The sequence below is a fragment of the Equus przewalskii genome, chromosome 7 (genome assembly GCF_037783145.1).
Source record: "Equus przewalskii isolate Varuska chromosome 7, EquPr2, whole genome shotgun sequence".
Classification (NCBI taxonomy): Eukaryota; Metazoa; Chordata; class Mammalia; order Perissodactyla; family Equidae; genus Equus; species Equus przewalskii.
The window spans coordinates 51,141,027-51,160,997 of record NC_091837.1 but is presented as its reverse complement, the minus strand read 5'-3'; the positions used below and the strand labels follow the sequence as shown (position 1 = coordinate 51,160,997).

The 19,971-nt window shown below is 37.9% G+C and overlaps 1 protein-coding gene across 3 annotated transcripts in view; it reads left to right on the top strand.

The window, feature by feature from the left end:
• CDH2 (cadherin 2) overlaps nt 1–19,971 on the top strand; it is a 208,212-nt gene that overhangs the window by 81,096 nt on the left and 107,145 nt on the right. The window contains exon 1 of one of the 3 annotated variants that reach the window (XM_070627538.1): nt 10,528–10,708. The exons of the other annotated variants lie outside the window; for them this stretch is intronic. The gene's annotated coding sequence lies outside the window, so the exon portion shown is untranslated. Of the gene's footprint in view, nt 1–10,527; nt 10,709–19,971 lie in introns of those variants that run through there. 3 annotated transcript variants of the gene reach the window in all.

Here is a 19,971-nt window from a genome sequence, read left to right as displayed (position 1 = left end):
ATATATTTCTTCATAAGTATGAAATATGATGAACTTTATGCACTTCTTAGCACATTTGAGCCTAAGAGTTTTTAATCAGATCCAAGAATAATTTAGATCCGCTCTTGGTGGGCTGTGAGGGTGTGCTCAGTTGGTCTTGAGGGCAGTCTGTGTTCACACACTGTCCCATTTCTCTTCACCCTATACGTCCCCCCAAAAAGGCTTCATGGATCTGGGAACTGTGATATTTCGTAGGTTTGTATGTTCTTTGCTTTTTAAAAAGCGAGATTGAAATTTACTTTTGGGGGTTACTGATGGTCTTCTTTGTGACAAAGACATGCACAAGTTACCACTGGGTTTTGAGTTTTAGTTTTCAGTATTATATATCATATGGAAAGGAATGAAATAGAATATACTAAGGCAATGATATTAATCATGCAACTGGCTGGCTTAACAGTGTTTTTCACAATGTTTTAGTTGAACTTTATGGTCAAATGTTTTATTGTTTTTGACAACAGTCCAATGTTTTGTTTTGTTTTCTTTTCTTTTTGACTTTGCTTAGACTTTAAAAGATAAAGACATATTTATCTTAATCACACCAGACAAAGCTAACATAGTGGCCTCAATATGGGATTAGAGTGGTGTAAAGGGCAGAAAGAAACCTTTGAAATTCTATATTATCTATTCACTGAAGTCCAAAAACTTAGTTAAAACTCCCAGCTTATTACTTTATGACATGGGAACACTTTGAGTTAAGATGAGGGGTCAGGGGCAAGAAACTCCGCTTAGCATCTTCTGACGAGCTTTGTTTTTGATCTGTGTCAGAAGTTTTAATGCTCAAGTGCTTTTTAGAGGAGTATTTGATTTCCCTGAAATGCCAAATTTTTATGTGTATATATATATATTTTTTTTTTCTGGAAAAGGGGGTTCATCACATCGTCAACTGTGTACTAAAAGGTGTTCTTGAGCAAAAAGAAGATGAAGAGAACCCATTGCTCCAAACTTTGATGCAGTATCTGTTAATCATGGTAACTTATGAAATGGCAAAGAACTCTGTTGTTGCTGTCTTTTTGAACAAGTTCTCCGAATGACAGAGGTTAGGGTTCAGTGTTAATACATTTGTGATTTGCTCAATAATATGAAAAGTATTACAGTTCATCAATCGTCCTTGGAAAAGGCATATAACTTAGATGAGGGAGGTGGCGTAGGCCTGAGTATTGACTGATTCTACTTGATTGTCAGGAAAATTGTTTTTTAATGGACCGCATCCTTCACTGTTGAAACGAGGAGGATAGATGTGAAGATTTCTGATTCTGTCTTTCTCCTATGACTTCATTCATTCTATGGAATGTAAATAAAATTAGAAATAAATACTAGATATGTGATTTGATACCACGCCTGAATTATGGATTTTATCTTTCTGTGCTTTCCTCAAAGATACAGTCTCTAACAAAACAATATTATATATTAGGATTTTCAACTGCTTAGTTTTTGTGAGGCTTTTACAATTTTCATGCCTTTTTTCACTCTTCTGTTCAATATTTTATTCCTATTTCTTGAAATAGGGCCATTGAAGGAATTTTGATAATTGGATTGAGTGCAGTTTAATTACATTGGACTTCCAAGTGGTGACGACCAATATTTGTGTCCCAACTGTTCTTCTGACTTATTTATGTTTCATCTTCTAATAACCATTTCAAATTTATACACACAAAAAAATTCCCTCCATAAAAAAGGCAAAGATTATACCACAACTAGCACTAACTGTTGTTGGTTTGGTGTCATGGTCAACAATTTTTCTGACTTTCCCACAGTGTTCTTTCCTTGGCCTTGGAGAAAAAGAAACAATGTTGGGCTGAGAAAATTAGACATTCTAGAACCCCTTGGAAATGAAGGGTTAACTTTTGGTTAGTGGGGATGTTATGGGCTGAATTTATGCCCCCCAGTTTATACGTTGAAGTCCTAACCCACAATACCTCAAAACATGGCTGAATTTGGAAAGAGGGTCTTTACACAGGTAATTTAGTATAAAAGAAGTCATCAGGGTGGGTCCTAATCCAATGTGACCTGAGTCTTTATAAGAAGAGATTAGGACACAGACATACCCGGAGGGAAGACCATGTGAAGACGTGGGGAGAAGACTTGGCCAGCTACAAGTCCAGGAGAGAGGCCTCAGAAGAAACCAGCCCTGCCAACACCTTGATCTCAGACTTGAGCCTCTAGAACTGTGAGGAAATCAATTCCGGTTGTTTAAGCCATCCAATCTGTGGTGCTATGTTATGGCAGGCCAAGCAAACTAATATCGGGGGCCTTGTTTAAAGAGTGATTGAAATAGCTCAGTTAATCAAAGGAAAGAAAGAATCTATCGTTTTTCTTCAGGAAACAAAGTTTTTATTAATGTCACTTCCTCATAATCCCTTTGAGGGTGTCTTGCAACCATCGGTATTTTGTTAATTAATTTTCCAATGGCAGCTTCTTCAAACAGCAGATCAATAGGTTGCCTTGAAAGTATCTTTTTCTGTGAAGCTTCGGGAAACCTATACTTTGAAAAATAATTTGAGTTCATCATGAGAATTGATTGCTTCGTTCCTGTCAAAATGCTGTTTTATCTGCTTTGATAGTAAAAGAAATTAGGGTTTTTTTTCACCACTTTGAAAAACATACTGAAAAAATTGTGAAATGTTTGCCAGACAGACTGAAGGACAAAGTCTTCTGGCTAACAAAGAAATTGAAGAACAGTGAGGGGAAATAAGGGAAAGTGGAGAAAGTACAGTTTTATCACCTCTGCTCTCAATTTGGTTTATGATCCCTAATGTCAATTTCCAGCAGGGAAAAAAAAAGAACCCAAACTTCTTTGCAATCATATAGAGATTACAGAAACCAGTACTCTTAAATTTACTTTCTTCTTTTGGCTTCATATCAGAGTTTATCTAGATCTTTTCATTTTTACAACTTTGTCCTGGAAAATATGGGAAAGTCAGTCTATGCAATTAAATGCAAAATCAATGTAAACTGCCCAAAGGACTAGCATATCGGGAATTAGCTTGTAGAGACAAATGCTTTTTCGGTCTTCTTGTGATTCTACCTCTATTGGATGTAGAAATTTAAGGCTTAATCTCTATTATCTCAGTGCTCTAGTTGTAGGCAGAGTGAAAAGGATGCTTTTTTTTTCCTTCCCCAAACCAGAAAGATACATGTTACGTTAGAAATATTGTCCTAGCTGCTGGGTATTTTTAGGCCATGATAGATAAACATTCTCCAGTACAATAAAAGAAAATTTGTTTTTCACCCCGAAGTTATATTTTAGCTTTCTTTAAATTCTTATCCACCATAAGAGAGGAAGGAGAAAAGCAATTACAGCATTTCCAAGAGTTTGCTGGAATGCAGTAGAAGATACTCTAATAAATGGACACACGGATTATGTTTGACTTTTGTAGGTGAAGGAGAAATGTCCTCTTTGGGGGGAAGGCTGTGGGTGGCACCTAAGCAGATATTTGTAGAGTCTACCGAGGTGGCAGCTATCAAGTCAACTACATTGCTAGTCGCTGGTATGACCTTGGGAAGATGGGTCAGTCATTTCTGGCCTTCAGTTGCTCTTCAATGGTGACACGAAGGAGGCGGGGGAGATTTTTGTTCTTTCCTTTAAGGGACCTCACAATTATCGCCCAGTACACAAATCCCTATGTCAGTTAACACCACACATTTGCCACTGTTCTTCAAATTGCCTTAGACGTTATTGAGATTAGTGTGATATGCGTGTGTTTAAAAGCATGCTGGATTCAAAGTAGTTTTTTCATTATGCATTACCTTAGTCAACAGATGCTAAAAGAACAATTATTAACATGTGGGGGGGAGTCCACAGAGTTCTGTGTTTTCGTGTAGTTTTGTTTTGTTTATAAATGGAAAATTAGTGCTTATATTCAGAAAGTAAAGGAGCAGCCATACTAATTGATCTCCAAGACACTGACAGCTATGGCATTCAATAATTTTTTGAAGCATGCTAACTACACTTTAGTTTTCTCATCACCGAAACCTGAAAGATTTACTAAAAGGATATAATCAAAGAGTTTATAAAAGCACAATTGATGGTGGGTGTTGAAGGTTCTCTGCCAAACATAGATCTGAAGTGTGGAGAGTTCTATTAGGACAGGAATCAGCTCTGTCTTGTTTCCTGCTGTATTTCTGGAACCTTTCATATACTATACCTTTAGGTAGGATGGGCCTGATAAATATTTATTGCTGAATGAATCTCTTACAATGTATCTCTTAGAATAAGACCTGGTAAGAGAACTAACCATAACTTCAGCTAGCTATAGTATGACTCTATTTGTAGACTGTCAATTGTTTTTGAAACTTTTTGGGAAAAAGAGATTTGCCAAACTAGATCTACCTATATAGAGAGAGACACAATAGCCATTTAACAATTTCCTTACGTCTTGGAAATGATGATGTCTATAATAATAACTATAATGTGAAGATTATATAATTATAATGTTAAGCAATGTATGCAATTGGTTATCCTTTCTAAGTTGTGACTGATATTGTTTGATGTTTACGTGGTAATTATTGTCTGGAAGGACTTTCATTGTATTCCTGACTCCTTTATTTGAGGTCCTAAATCTTTTTTCCAGAAAGTTATCAGTTCGTAGTGTCCTTATCTGGCTTACAGTCAAAAAAGTTTGTTTGGCATTTAAAAGCTTTTACACAGCTTGTTTCTAGCTATTGTTTAATATGTAACAGTCTTCTGAAGCGTAGATAGCTTGAATGGCAAGTAAAGGGAACATACTTCTGATCTGTGTTCAAACTCTGTTCCTTTCTCTTTTCTTTTCCATATACATTCAGTTATGAGAAAGAACAAATGAATAAAACTAAGTCATAGGCGTGTAGGTTTTTATTTGTTTACAAAGCTCTTTTAGAATAGTTATTTTGTAAATTATTAAGTATATAATAATCTATGTATTAATTTATTTTAAATCAGCTTGGTTTCCTTTTGAATTTGCACTGTAGTCTTTACCTGACGTCCATCATAAAACTCATGTTTTGTCTCATGGCACACTGTATCTGCTTCCGCTCGTCTTTCACTTACACTGCTTTGTGTCCTGGTTGTCTTTTGGTTAGCACAGACAGCCCCCAGTTTAGAAACACTTGACTTGCTGGGGAGGTAGCTGCCATGGAAAACTCCCCCAGGCCTGTAGGAACACTTCCCCACCGCTGGGGGAGCTCTCGGCGCTGGAAACCTTTACTGCTCTATCTGCCTAGTTTGAGAGGTACCCAGACCCCTCTAGGACAGAGCTGCACCCAGGACATTTCCACCCCTCATGACTGTCAGTGTCCCCATGCCTTCACGTTTGTGAGATGGAAGACAGTGTTATGAGGTTCCATGCGCCCTGAATTCACTCTGCTGTCGGTTAGAAAGGATTCTCTGAGCTACTTTGAAGATGTCCCCATGATTTTCCATTTAGTTTGGAAAAATTTGTGGTTCAAGTGTCAGATTTATAAATTAACTTTTAAACTCATTGGCATGTTCGGGGTTTCTTATGTATGTCTTATTTCTGATACTAGATTTTCTGTCTCGTTGTAGAAGGACAGTAGCTTAAGAGTGCCTATTGTGATTTTTGTTTACATGCTCAGTAATATAGTTCATTTTTTATATAGCAGCTTATTCCCCCCAAAAAAGAAAAAATTATACTTTAATCTGATGTGAAACAGCCTCTTTTTTCTTTAACCTATTTTTTGTCAATTTAGCTTTATAAATTAGTTGCTTCTCACCCATTGAGCCTAATGAATCAAGGTAGTATTTAATTTTCTTTGACTTACTGTCTAGTTTAATATTTCCACCAAGCAGCTTAGTTACCAAGGAGTCATCTTTCCATTTTGACAAATCAAGTATATCTATTGAGGAACTTGGGTTTGTAAACTTTAAATTTTACCCTCTCTGAGGGGTGAAAAAAAGATGAGGAGACGAATAACAAATCTGATTCTCTGTAGCCTGGATTTGCCTTCCCTTTTGTGTAACACAGCCATAATTTCTGTCCCAGGGCTCCCATGATGAAAGTTTGTTCAGCATTATTTTCTGTTTTGTTTTCAAGATCGGAGCAAAGGAGAATATGTATTTCAACAGAAGATGATGATAGTTACATGGTCTTGCCACACTTTTTAAAATATAACAATATTATCTCAAAAGAATATGTGTTTGGGTATTGAGGTATTTGAGGTGTAGAAAGAAGAATTATTTTTTTCTTCTTAACCGAACGTAATAAAAAGATTGGATGAAGACAGTCCCAGGAGTGAAAACCAAATGTGTGGAAACGGAGTCGTTGTAGGAGAGCACGGTGCCTGTGGTGTTCAGACTCTGTGGTCTGTTTGTATTGGCATGCTGGCATGTAGAGAGGGCATTTTCAAATACCCTGGCATGTGACAGAGCGAGAAGGTGCTTTTAGTCCTCTAGCCCAGTTAGTGTATTTGTCAGAACATGTGCTTTTGCTTTCTTCAGGCAGGCTAGTTGTGTTTACCTCATTCCACCTTTGTCCCTCTCGTGGCGTGGGGAGAACCCCTTTATGCTTTGCCATGCTTCTCTTCACACAGATGTGCAATGCTTTTTTGTGCTCTGCATCCAACTTGCCTTTCATCCTGCCTTTTGTATCTTTTGCAAGGAAATTGATCTCATAAAGAACGCTATCAAATTCATCAACTGGCAAAAGATATCATTTCAAAGTATAAGGAAGAGACATAAAAAAGGATGCAATCGTAAGCTTGACTGTTTCAACAGAGCTGCTTAGTAGAAAATATTAAATCTGTCTGCACGCCATTAAATCACTCTGGGCATAACTAGCCAAAGAATTTCACAATGTGGATAACCTCCAGCCCTCTGACTGTATGCAAAGTAGGAGGCCTGAATAAGAGCATTGTGTTCTAAAACCTTAAGCTGGAGGGAGACTAAAAAGCCCAATCTCACTGGTTATTTTGGACATTCAAATGCTGTCTAAGAGAAAAGAGCTCATTATGACTCAGTTCCGTTAATTAGACGTAAATTACCATCTTTTGTCTGATACAAAAGAAGGTAAAGGGAACTCTGCAAGACCAGAGGATACAGAAATTCTAATGAGATGAGAGCATGGGCTGGGAAACGGACTGAATACAAGGAGCCATTCAACTTGAGGCAAGCCCCTAGTGTGGCTTGTGTATGAGCAAGAAGCAAAAACATACATTTGTAATTGTCCAGATTCATATACTATTTAGAACCATGGGCAGTGTCCCCACAGAGCTTATAGGATCCTGATTTTGACAGGATGTGAGGCTGACCCAGGAAATTTACTCTTCTTTTCTGTTGCTTGATTACACTCTGAAGATTTTTGTTATGTACACAGTCTGTTCTCAGTGGGAGATGAAAGGCCTCGAACGTGATTGAATGATAAGTAAATGGACCTTTTACTCAAAAAACAATAAAGGCTTAAGAGATAGAGGAAATAAGCAAAATTTGACTAGGAGACTTAAGGAATTAAACAGAAGTAGAGGAATTGTTGAAGCATAACAATAACCGAAGAATTACAGAATTCTGACCTTGGGAAGGACTGTAGGGTATTTCTGGAACTGAAAAGCTCCTTCATTAGGCTAGAAAAATAGTAACCCCATTAATCCTTTCTTTAGAAATGTTGAAACATATTTTCTTAATTGCATCAACTTCTCAATTGCAAACCAGGTTGTACCAGAGTAAATTTAGCCCCACTGTTTCTGCCTGCTAGGAAGTTGAACTTTCCCCTTGTGTTAGGCAGAAATTAACATGGTCTCAGAGGTCTTCCAGTCTGGTCACTAACTGTTGTTAGTTTCTAAAACAAGTTTATAATACAGTGCTGAACATGCTTCCAGGTGGATAGTATTCTTCTTCGCCTTTTGAGAAGATGTGTGCAGTAGGAGTTTCTAACCCGTGTCCTATGGCATTGGCTGTCATGTTAGTAGTTCACATGATCAAATACTAATTTCATAGGAAGTTATAATATTAGAAGTAATTAATCAGTTCATCATTCAGCACATTAAGCATGTATTCAGTCCCAAATACAGTGGTATAAACTAGGGGTTCATGGATTACTATGACATCAGTGCTGGGAAAAGGGATAGAGGATACAGGACCAAATTTAGAAGAAAGTTCCCTCAGAAGTTCAACTTTGAGACGCCCATGAACATGACAACATCAGTCAATGCCAAGCAGATCACTGAACATGGTTTTCTGAAGATGGAGGTTAAGTCTGGGCCAAGAGGTCCAGATCTAGGATCCACCAGTAGAGAGTTGGTTGTTGATAATGTAATAGTGGATAAAATCACGAGGGAGTGAGAAGAAAAAAATGATGGACCAGGAAATTAAGATTTAAGGGGCAGGTGGGAAATTAGGAGGCTGAAATGGAAAATCAAGCCTATTCAGAGAAGCAGAGCAGAACAAGTAGAATGCAGTGCTGTGATTGCAACTGTTGGGGCCCAGGACAGGCTGTCCCCAAATATTCCACAATGGCATATTGATTATTTCGAATTAAAGTCACTTGAGAAGCAGCCAGTATAAGAAGGGCGCTCTGACCCTCCTTTGTCTCTCTGAATGCAGGAAATAAATCTCCCACTGAAAGGTGCTCTCCCAGCATCCTTATGACCAGAGCTAAGGAATTCAAGGCTGAGAAGCCTGTTTAAACAGCCCTTGTTACTTTTACTAATTTACTACCTCAAGCCTAAACTCTGCTTAAATGCCTCACTAATTACATATCCCAAACCTGAGTTTCTTTGTCCTGTCAATTCCTCACGAGTTTATTATTTCTTTGTGTGAAAAGATACATAAACTGCCTGCTTTGTTTACTCTCGGAGCATCATTTTTTTTCCATGATCTCCTGTGTGCGTGCATTAAATTGGTTTTTCTCCTGTTAGTCTGGTCTTGTGTCAATTTTATTATTAGTCCACCCATAAGAATAAAAGAAGAGCAGAGGCAGGAATTTCCCCCTCCCCCACGCTAGGTAGGGGAGTATCTTTTCTCAATATGCTTGAGTTATATGGAGTGCATGTGTCTGTCAGTAAGTGTGAGGGGTGTGTGTATGTGTGTGTGAGAGATAGAGAGAGAGAAAGAGACAGAGGATGACTGCCAAGTAGAACTGAGAAGTACAAGTTAAGGCCTGGGGAGGAAAATGACCATTTTTTTGTTTTCATTTTTTTGAGTAAGATTAGCCCTAAGCTAACATCTACTGCCAGTGTTCCTCTTTTTGCTCAGGAATGCTGGCCCTGAGCTAACATCTGTGCCCATCTTCCTCTATTTTATGTGGGATGCCTGCCACAGCATGGCTTGACAAGCCGTGTGTAGGTGTGCACCCAGGATTCAAACTAGTGAACCCTGGGCCTCTGAAGCGGAACGTGTGAACTTAACCACTGCACCACTGGGCCGGCCCCAGGAAAATGACCATTTTTGAACAAGTTTATGATCTGTATAAAAGGAATGTGTAAAGAGAGAAGTTGAGTAAAGGAAGGTGGTGCTTACCTATGCCTCTAGGTGAAGTCAGGGTCAAGGACACAGTTGGAAGGCCAGCCCCTAACAGGAGTAGGACTTCCAGCTGGAGTCCTGGAGTTAGGAATAGATGTGAATAGGCATAGCTTGGAGGTAGAAGAGTGAAGAATTGGACTTTGACCATGGCTGATGGCCTCCATCTTCCCAGTAGAGTAGGAGATGAAGTCATCTGTAGGTTGGGCCAGAGGCTAGTGAAGGCTCAGTGTAGTTCCTGAAGGAATGGGAGAAAGAGGTGTAACGAGGACAACAAAAAATTCATGGCTGCTGGTTACCCAATTAGGACTCAAGGCATGCATTGGAAGAGATGCACAGCTGCAAGATTTCTCTCCAGAAACTCTCAGCTTCCTGCATCTGGATGAGAGATGGTGCTTTGCTAGTTTGACCCCAGTTTTGAAGTTTTCCTGGGTGGACGACGTTGAAGAAACAGGCCAAAATGGATTAAACGGTTGGTTAGCTGGCTAGTAAGCTAGGAGGTTTGGCTTGGGGCTTAGATATGTTGACCCCGATGGTGTGTGTTTGTGTGTTTTGCAGAGCCCTATTGCTTCCCAGTACCCTTCCTTCTCTGTGAAACAGTGTTGAAACTAGTGTTCCTCCCCATATGGCTTGGAGAAACTGGGCAAACAAGGAGATTCTCTAGCCATTTCTCAGATGCCTGACAAGATGAAGAAACAAAAAGCAACTCCTGAAATGGTGACTCTTACAGTTATTCTTCGGTACTCTTGAAGCTCCATGTAAAAACCAAACAATAAAGAAGCAATGACAAATGGAGCAAGAATATCTCTTTCCTGCTGTGTTTGAGCTCAGTGACTTTTGCAGAACCTGCCCCATTGGTGTCCTTAGGATCCTGAGTAAGGGATTGAATTTTGTCTTCAGTATTGCTTGCTGGTTTTCAGGCGACAAAAATGGTTGGCACTGCTTCTGAGTGATATTTATAAAAGCTCAGTGGCTAATAGGTGTCCAGAGAATTAAATAAATAGGACTCACTTATGCTAGCCGCTAGCAATGAGTCATGTGCTGTTGGTATTTGGTAATTTGAATTTGTCAGACAAAAGTCTCCATGGCTGATTTGCTTACTGGCTACCCAGGACGGGCTTCGGATTACGTGTGAACCAAGCTGGAGACAGCTCTCTAAACTCTGCAAAATTGCTCTCTGCTGAACTCTGCAAGGCAGATGTGGAATTAACTAAACCAAAAGAGGTACCTCCCCATCCCCGTGTGAAAATGCCAATGTGAGGGTTGACTGCAAAGCCGACCTAGTGTGTCTGACTTTAGCACAGGGTTTGCCAACTCTGACTTTGTGATATCGGTGCCTGTTTCCGTTTGCCTCAAAGAAAAACATGGCCTTAGTTCATTTGACTATAGCGAGTGTATGTATACTTTCAATCAGCCTTAAAATTTACCATGTCTTTTAGGAATGAGAGAACATATTGAAATGAAGGTATGAGGGATTGGTGAGTAAACCTTGGCCTGAAAATAAGGAAAATCTGGGTTCTAGTTCTTGTTCAGCAACTAACAAACCTTGTGACCTTGGGCAAGTCACATACCTCTGGGGTCTCAGTTTTCACAGCCATAAAATGATCTTTAAGTTCTTTCCCAGCTCCTAATAATTCATAATCCTTTACGTTGTGTTTGAAAGATTTTTAAAACAATTTTTTTTTCTTGCTGTTTTCTCCTCAGGCCAGTGTGGCCCAGCTTTTTTCCTGGTACAACAATGCTTATGCTCAAACTAGAATATCCAGGTTTCTGTTGGATCCAAGCCCTTCCTTTTCAAATTCTTCTATGTACCATGTGACTTTTGGCTTTTCGTCTATTCATTAGCACCTCCAGTAGAGGTGGGCAGGGACAATAAAATATGAAATTTAGGCAAGGTTCTGCTGCAGGCTCAGCCCTGATGCTCAAAATGAGTTTCTTGGGGGATGTTATCTTTAGTTACTTAATTATACTATCTATGTCTCCAGGAGCTAATTGAGGGAATGGCTCTGCAAACAGATCAACAGCAAGAAACGTGTTTTACCAGGCCTTCTCCCTGAGGAAGTCCACAGGCAGGAAATTTAATATCAGCATTCTTTTCTGCTCGGTTGGCATAAATTGTTACTTGCTTTTAGGCTGCTCACAAAGTATTTTTAGACCCCTTTAGTTTAGTTTACTCTGAAGAAGAACAACAAACCCTGCTCCTGTGGTCATAGACCAGGGTGGGAAAGAACCTTAGAGTTGGTGCAGACCAGCCCTCCACCGCTGCTGAAAACTCCCCTTAAGATAGAATGTTCACTCTTGCCTATGGGTGTTGACAGTATTTCTCTTGTTCTTTTTCCTTGTGTCCTAAGTAATGAAAAATCTTTAAGTGTATTTTCATTAGATTCAAGAAACTAAAGCTTAAGTACAATTAGGAAAACAACCATTTAAGGAACAGCTGTGTGGTCATAAAACAATGTGTGTAACACACCATTTTATAATCTAATATAAAATAGGATTAATGGGATGGTGAGAATTGCTTTGTGAATCTTTGAGCAATTTGTAGGAAAAAAATGTAAATTAATTTCTAGATGGGGGTGCCTATTAAAATCTTTAGTGTGACAAAAGTACTTAATAGGAATTTGATCCACTTTGGCTAGTATGCATCAAACCATGTAATGAAGTTCCCAGAGAAGAAATGTGACCATGCCTGTAAGTATTCATTACCACTTTAAAAACTTTTTAAAGACCCTGGGGGTGGTGTGATCCTTATAATAATAAGTAGAAAATATTTGGATCAGTCACTTGGTTACAATAAGCTTGTCAGTAGTTCATAGCAAGATTTTACTAGACTATGGTAAGCTCATGGTCAAATTGGATTTGACCATGGTATTTGAGGATCTGATATGGAAAAAGGTGCTATTCAAGAGATGACAATGAAGAAAATGCTAAACTCTTGTTTTCTTACTTACTTGTGCTATGTGTTTTTATCAAATGAAATACCCGTTCTAAAATGTTTCACCTTTGCAAACATTATTCAGATATATTTCATTACCTTAATGCTAAATTCTATGTGACGTTCAAGAGCCACTAAGCTAACCATTTAACTATGCCAACATGTGCTGATGCTTGCAGCAGAGAAAATAATTAATTTTACAAATGCAGTGTAATCATTATTCAGGAAAGTCTTATGAACGATCCTAAGCCAGATGGTATTTTCCCCATGAAGCATTGTTACACATGATAGGTGAAATAATGCGATTAATGTTGTACTTCACTCATATAATGGAGAAAATTAACTTTTGTGGGATGACCTAAGAAATAAGATTTATAATATTGAAGCTTGCAAAATGTTAGCAGATAAAATATTACAACTAGTTTGGAAAACAGTTTAAAAATAGCCCGTTTCTGAGGAATTCCTGTAATTTTAAAACGTCTCCTAAAAGTTAATTTTAATAACCAAGTATAAGCTATTTGCTTTTTAAAAAACTTGTTTAAAATGGTTCTACTCTGGGCTTCAACAGTAAATGCATCAATGAATATTTATTTTGACTAGTACTTTATGAGGTGCTTCAGGACATAAGATGGGACCTGTCCTAAAGGAATGAAATATACTTGGGGAGAATCACTAACTTAAGTAAACAATTAAAAAGCAATTAAATGCTAAATTGTTAGAGTTAAAGGAATCCAGAAAAGGAGAGATTTTCCTTGACCTAGATGGACACATAGCATCTTGGGCTGGATCTAGAATGATGAGACTATGTTGTTGAGACTACTGTGGTTAAACCTCACAGTAGCCTTTTCTCAATGAGGAGGCCCAGGCTCAGGGCTTCATCATTGACCCTTGATCCCAAAGTTACTTACTGGGCTGCTTTGGGGTAAGAAGACATTCAAGGTGGAAGGAAGACTTGACTAAAAGGCATGGAGGTAGGCAGAGCTGTGCTTTCCAGGGGTTAGTAGGTGCTAAGTTTATAAGAAATCTCTGCATTACTAGAAATCTGATTTCGGTAGGAAGCCTGACCTTTTTGATTAGTATTGTTAAATATTTTTCTTTGTATTTCAAGGTGTGTAATATCGTAGGTGCTCTGTAGTATGCTCGGTAATTAGCTGATTGAGCGAAGGAGAATTTCATCTTTCCCAATTTACTGTATCATACTGAAATTAGGTTAGTCATTGGGTTAAATTTTAGTATGAGCCTAATTTCACAAATCAGTCATAAATATTATATGAACAGCATCACTCTAAACTGTCAAAACTTATGATAATTTGTTTCAGTATTCTTTGATAATTAAAGATTAAAATGCAGATTTGTTTGGGTTTGTTTTTTTTTAAGTATTTCCTTTTCCTCTGTTGTCTTGTGCTGTGTTGCATTTTGAAAGACCTAATTATTCAATTCATGGGATATCGTCTAACAACTTCAAACTTTAGAAAGTGAGGCGTCTTTACAGCAGAAACCAGCCAATTAAAACTGCAAACTTGTGTTTTAACATAACTTCAGTGGAATTTTAATTTCTGTTTGAACAGAATAGGAGATATTTCAAGTGGCTTTGTTAAGTATGAAATGAAAACAGATTCTGTATTCTGGTATTATTCCTGGTTTTCAGACTATCCTCTGTGTTTGTGTTAGATTTCAGGTGGTGACCTTCCAGATTCATGCTAATTTCTCTTTGGCCTTAGAACAAGTGTCTTTTGGTTTTTGCTTTGCCCTCAGGTCTTGTCTTTCCTCCACCTTCTGGTAAATTAATTACCAGAATATTCTTTTTTCTCTCTTGAATATCAGCTCTGCATCCCCTTCTTGAGGAATCTGTCACAGTCGCTGATAGCTCTTCAGGGTCCCTGAATGAGACTCTGGGTAATGTCACTCTAGAGAATTTCGGTTTGTGTGTTAGATGTAGGAAGATATTTTTCTGACCTCATATTTCCCCTTTCTAACATTTTTATTTTTTATTACTTATGAAATAATGGAGCAGTTTTGAGAAATCAGTTAAGTCCCTATGATCATATGACATATGTTCTCTGGGAAAAAAAAAATCATTTTTTAATAAGGCCACCCACTATTTAAAGTCTCTGTCGTACATAGGGCATTGCCCTAAAAATGTAGAGCTGTGGTTTCGGGATAGTGGCCCACTTAACAGAGCTCTTCCTTTTCAAGGACATGTCATCTTGACTCTGACTTGAGAACAGCACCAGAATTGGGAATCTTTATCGTTTTAAACCATTAACCAGAACATCCTTTCTTTTCTTTTCTTTCTTTAAATACATTGATCCTGCAAAGGAAAAAACATTCATTGAGATTATGAAACTTTAAACTGCGATTTCTTAAAAAGCAAAATCATTTGCATCAAAGGAAAGGACACAGCTGTGGAATCACAAATAATTGAAGAGACCCAAATACAGCTGAATATGTGTTTTGATTGTACACAGATAGGACTCAGACCCACATAAGATTGGAAATAATGTAAACCTTCTGCTGTGCTCTCCTATAAAATGTTATTTTCTGGATATATTGCTATATTTTAGGAATTAATGGTGAAATTAAAGAAAGGAATAGAAAGAATGATTCGAGAGCAAGGATTTTTATAATCGAGAGCAAAGATAAAGAATACTGCTCGCCCCTATCCATAGATGAAGAGGAAGAGAATTACTTTTTAACTGCAGCTTTATTTTGAGAAGTTAAGCTAAACATAGGAAGGAGTCTTAGACAATTTAGATAGCTAAATGTTAGACTATTTAAATTATTTATTTAGCAAATATTTGTTGGGCACTTACTAAGTTGCTAGATGCAAAGATAAATAAAAAACATTCCTGTGGGCTTAAGAACCTGTAAGTCCATTAGTAAAACCAGGTAAGTAAATAATGACAGTTCAAGGTGGGTTCTAGTCTCTGATTAGTGTGTGGAGGAATGATGTTATTGATGTCCGGAGGAAAAGTCCCACTGTAAGTTATCACAGATTTGATTGTTCAACCCAGCGTGAAATAAGCATGCTCACCACGGAAGAGTGAGCAGTGTGCTTTGTATGCATAAAAGGTGGGGATTAAACTGCCAGGGGGAAGGGCATAGAAAGCTTTTGATGTATTGACATGTTTGTATTGACAGGGTCTTGAAAGACAAATAGGAGTTTTTCAGCTGGAGAAAAGTATTTCAGGCAGAAAGATTCCATGTGCAAACGCCTGGGTGCTTGAAAGAACACGGTCTGGGGAGGAAGAATTTAGTGTAGTCGGGTATTAGATGTGGGGGAGGGAAGCATCGGAGGTGAGGCAGGCAGATAAGATTAGGAAGTACTTTGTCCTGAAGTTGGAGATATCATCGTTTCACTCCCTTGTCCCAGCATCCCAGTTAGTCACCAGTGATGGCCTCTACCACTTAAACTTGTCTTTAGTACCCCAACCCTCTACCTTCCCCATTGCTGAAGTGCAGATACCCCTCTTTTTTCGAGACATTAATGAATCAAGAAATCCATTAATGATTCTCCATCTTCATTTATATGTGGACATCACTACTTTCCTTGTATGAATTGAATAAGTGTAGTGTTTGCCCAAGACAGAGAGGGAGCTTAGATGATCTGGAAAGTTCTTCCAGCTCTGGAGAATCCTTTCAGTTAGTCTAGAGAGTTCCGGGGCACGGAATGGGTCTCAGAAAGCACATTTCAGTATTTATGAAAACTCTGTTTTCATGTCAAGTGGAAATGCAAAAGGAATGTAGTATGTCCTATACGCAAGGAAAATTTTCAAGAAGTAAGGCTATATGCTTTGGCATTGATGTCTCCTAGTGTAAAGCATACATCCAACTTTGGTGTTTTCTGAACACAGGCTTATCATCTTAAACATCATAACCAAGTACTGCTTCCTTGCAATGGCCACAGATTTTATTTACTGTGTAGAATTTTACAAAGCTTCCACTTTAGAGAAGAAGAATAAATGTTAGTGTTAACCATTGTTCCTTTTCTTTTAGAACAGGATAAATGTTTGTAATTTCTTTTATTTTTTCTGTTGATTTTTGGAGGGAGTTAAAAATCATGATCTTTCTGAATTTTCAGACAGTGTCGATAGAATGTCGATAGAATGCTTTCATCTAATATAAGCAGGAATTTTTGGATGTTCTTGTATTGGTGATTTCCTTTATTAAGGGACTTCTTCAAATCTTGTTTTAATTTCTGGCTTGATAACATCTTCCTTTATAAGTTTTCATTTTATTCATTTTGAAAAGTCTGTAAATTTCTAATGTAATTCATTCATTTAATGCTTGTTTCAAAGATTATGATGACTTCTGCTATTATAAACAAGCAGAATAGTATGCTGTTACTCACTTGTTGGTTTTCACCAGTTTTAACATATTTAAAACAGCAAACAGTGTGGCCAGTGTACTAGAAAACAATAATTGTCTAAAATAGGAAAGATAAAATGAATATTTATTGCCAGTTTGGCTATTTGATGCAAATAGCACTCAGGTTTCATTCTCCAAGTAGAAGAGGAATAGATGCTTCTTTAGATGATGATGACTGATGATTACGGTACTGATGGTACTGATAATGGCAAACCTTTATTGAGGGCAAGAGACAGATACTGTGTAGAGTTCTTCTCGTGCATTTTCTCATTTAATTTTCACATTTCTTCGCTTTTTATCTGGCAGAGATTGACAAACATGTTTGGGTATAATTTTGTGAGAAATCTGATGAACTCATCAATGCATTCCCTAAAAACAGTGCTTCTCAAGCCTGAGAAATAAAAGAGCTTCTTTCAGTGAAGATTTCAATTATATCATGCTAGTTATAAACATGCAAAATATGAAACTAGTTAAACCTTTCTTATCATACATCTCATATAATCGTAAAAGCAAAGTAACTTTAAACATACACCAAAAGCTAAAAAGCCATTAAAATTGGAATTAGTGTTAATGATGATGATGGTGAAACTAATGTTGTTACAAAGTATATCTGTGTTATGCTAGTGGGTTCAGTATTCTCATGTATTCATGAGTCATATGACAGCCAATCTTCCTCGCTACTTTCCTTAATCAGACTCTCTTAAAACTTCATACAGCGTGTTGTGGCATCATTTGACCTTTGCTTGGCAAAAGACTATCATTACATATTAAGTCCACCTTTCCATGATTGCTTTGTACCTCTTGGTACATGTGGACACAAGTGGACATTAAATACACTTGTTAACTTTAAAGGTAACCGTGTGAATAAAAGCCAAAATTTACTTTTAAAAAATCCTGTAGTGAGAGAATTTGTAGTTTCCCTGAATTCCTTGGCCACATCTCCCTGCCTCCCCCTTCCCCCAACATGCTAATGAAATTAAAACAGTGGAACTAAAAAGATAATGAATGGCTAAGCTCTTCATGTGCACTTTCTCACTGAATTTTGCAGCAGCCTTGGGAGCTAGGTAGTCTTGTTATCTGTCTTTTGTAAAGAAGGGACACTGAACCTTGGGCCTATTAAGTAAATGCATCCTAAGGTCACATGACTAGTCGAGAATCAAACTGATTTTGAACCTAGGTCGTCTCACTCCAGAGTCTGTAATACTGCCCCCCTTTTCCCCCACAGGAGCTTTATTTCTTCACCAATTCTGTAAATATGTAAAATGTACCTTCCAGTGCACCAGATACCAGGCCAAGTGCTTCTCGTATATTATAATCTTGACAGCCTCATTGGAATGATACTATCGTCTGCCTTTAGTGAGCTCGGAAGGCTTAGGGTCACTCGTTAGTAATGGTCACCTTTCCAACTTAGAGGATAGAAGCATTTAAAGACTTGTAAGAGACAGCTTTAAAAGCAGAATTTAAGATAGTACCTTTATTTTCTAGAGCTTCAGGAGTTTGATTTATATTTTTGAAAATAAGGCAATCAACTAAGAGATCCAATATTTATATTGATTTTTTAAAAATAAAACTTAAAAAAGGTATCATTAGAAAACGGGCCTGTTAAGCCTCTTAAAGCCCTCCATTGTATGTGAACCTTGACAAAGGATATGAAATAAATGCGTTGTGAAATGAAGTTCTCTACATTAAAAACATTTTTGGTCAGCAAATTTTGTGGCGAATTTATCGATGTAGTAAATATTTCATTTACTAATAGGGCTATTTGGGAGAAGATTTGTTTACACTAGAGAACTGAAGGAAATGTAATCCAAATTACAGGCATAATGATTCTCATTGATATTCTTACAGTACCCTCTGGCTTACGTGCATCCATAAAATGATTATTTTTTTGAAAAAACACTCTGTGTAACCATCTATGGAATTTATGTGAGATAATTGACAATTAGTATACAGATAGCTCAGACAGTATTAGGAACTCTAGGTGAGTGTGTGTATGTGAGTCTATGTGTATGTGTATATAGATGGACAAGTACACACAGAACCATGAGTGTAACCCATGAATTCAGCTGAGGGTTTATATGCTTTTGGGCATTGATGGATTTTTGTTTTGAATTTAGGATACCATTCATTTGTTCAAATACTACTTTGCATAGAGCAGAAATTATTGCCTTGGGCATGAATAATTCTTTAAAGTCTTTTAATTGATTACTTTTGTTTGAAGAATAACACATTGTAAAAGTAAATGTATCATAAAGTTCACAAAGTCTTTCTGTGTTACGTGCAAATGTTTCATGGAAAATTGTCGGTTTGTTTTGTTTTTCGTCTCTCTCATTTGGATATGACCTTCTACTCTGTCTTATTACTCAGAACTCTTTATTGCTTACTTGCTAAATCCAGGAGGAAGAGGATGGTTAACTAGAGGGACAGAGTCCCTGACCCGGTGGAACTAGTGGGTCAAACAGACAAGTGATAAGTCCAGGATCTCAAATTGGTGGTGGTAAGGATGGAGAAGACTCGTGCCAGGTGGAGTCTTCAAGGTTGAGCAGACCTTTGTCAGGTGGGATGAAGGCGTTGGAAAGGAAAGAGAGAGCCACATGAATGCAGATGCTGCTCAGAAGCTGGAAGGCATGCAGTAAGGCAGACACATAAGGCTAGTGTGGGGACAGGTGGGTCATTAGCTTCAATAGGCAAAGGGCTATTTATATCATTTAAGGGTGATTCAACCAAGGAGCCTGGGGCAAACCCACAGTGAAGAGAGGTAGAAGAATGAGACTGATAAGGAAAAGGTACAGAAGTGGGAAAGGAACAGGAGAGAGTGATAACCCAAGAGCTAGGCTTGGGGGATGCAGGTTGAAGGCAGAGGGAATAAGGGATCCACAATGTCAAATGTTGCTGTTTCTTTCAAGACAAATACTCTACAGAGCCATTGACTTTAGCCATTAAGAGGTCATTGGTGGCTTTATCGAGAGCAATATCATTCCTATTGTCTATTGAATTTCTAGGATCTTAGAACAGGAATCAAATGATAAGAAATCTCATAAACCTAATCATTTTTTCTAATGACGGTAGAACTACTGTAGGCATCATTATTGCCACCCTTAGGGTTCACAGTGTCATCCCTGAGTGTGAAAAGGAGCCAAATTGCGGGCTACTTGGGGGAGCGAGGGGGAAGCAAGCGTAACTC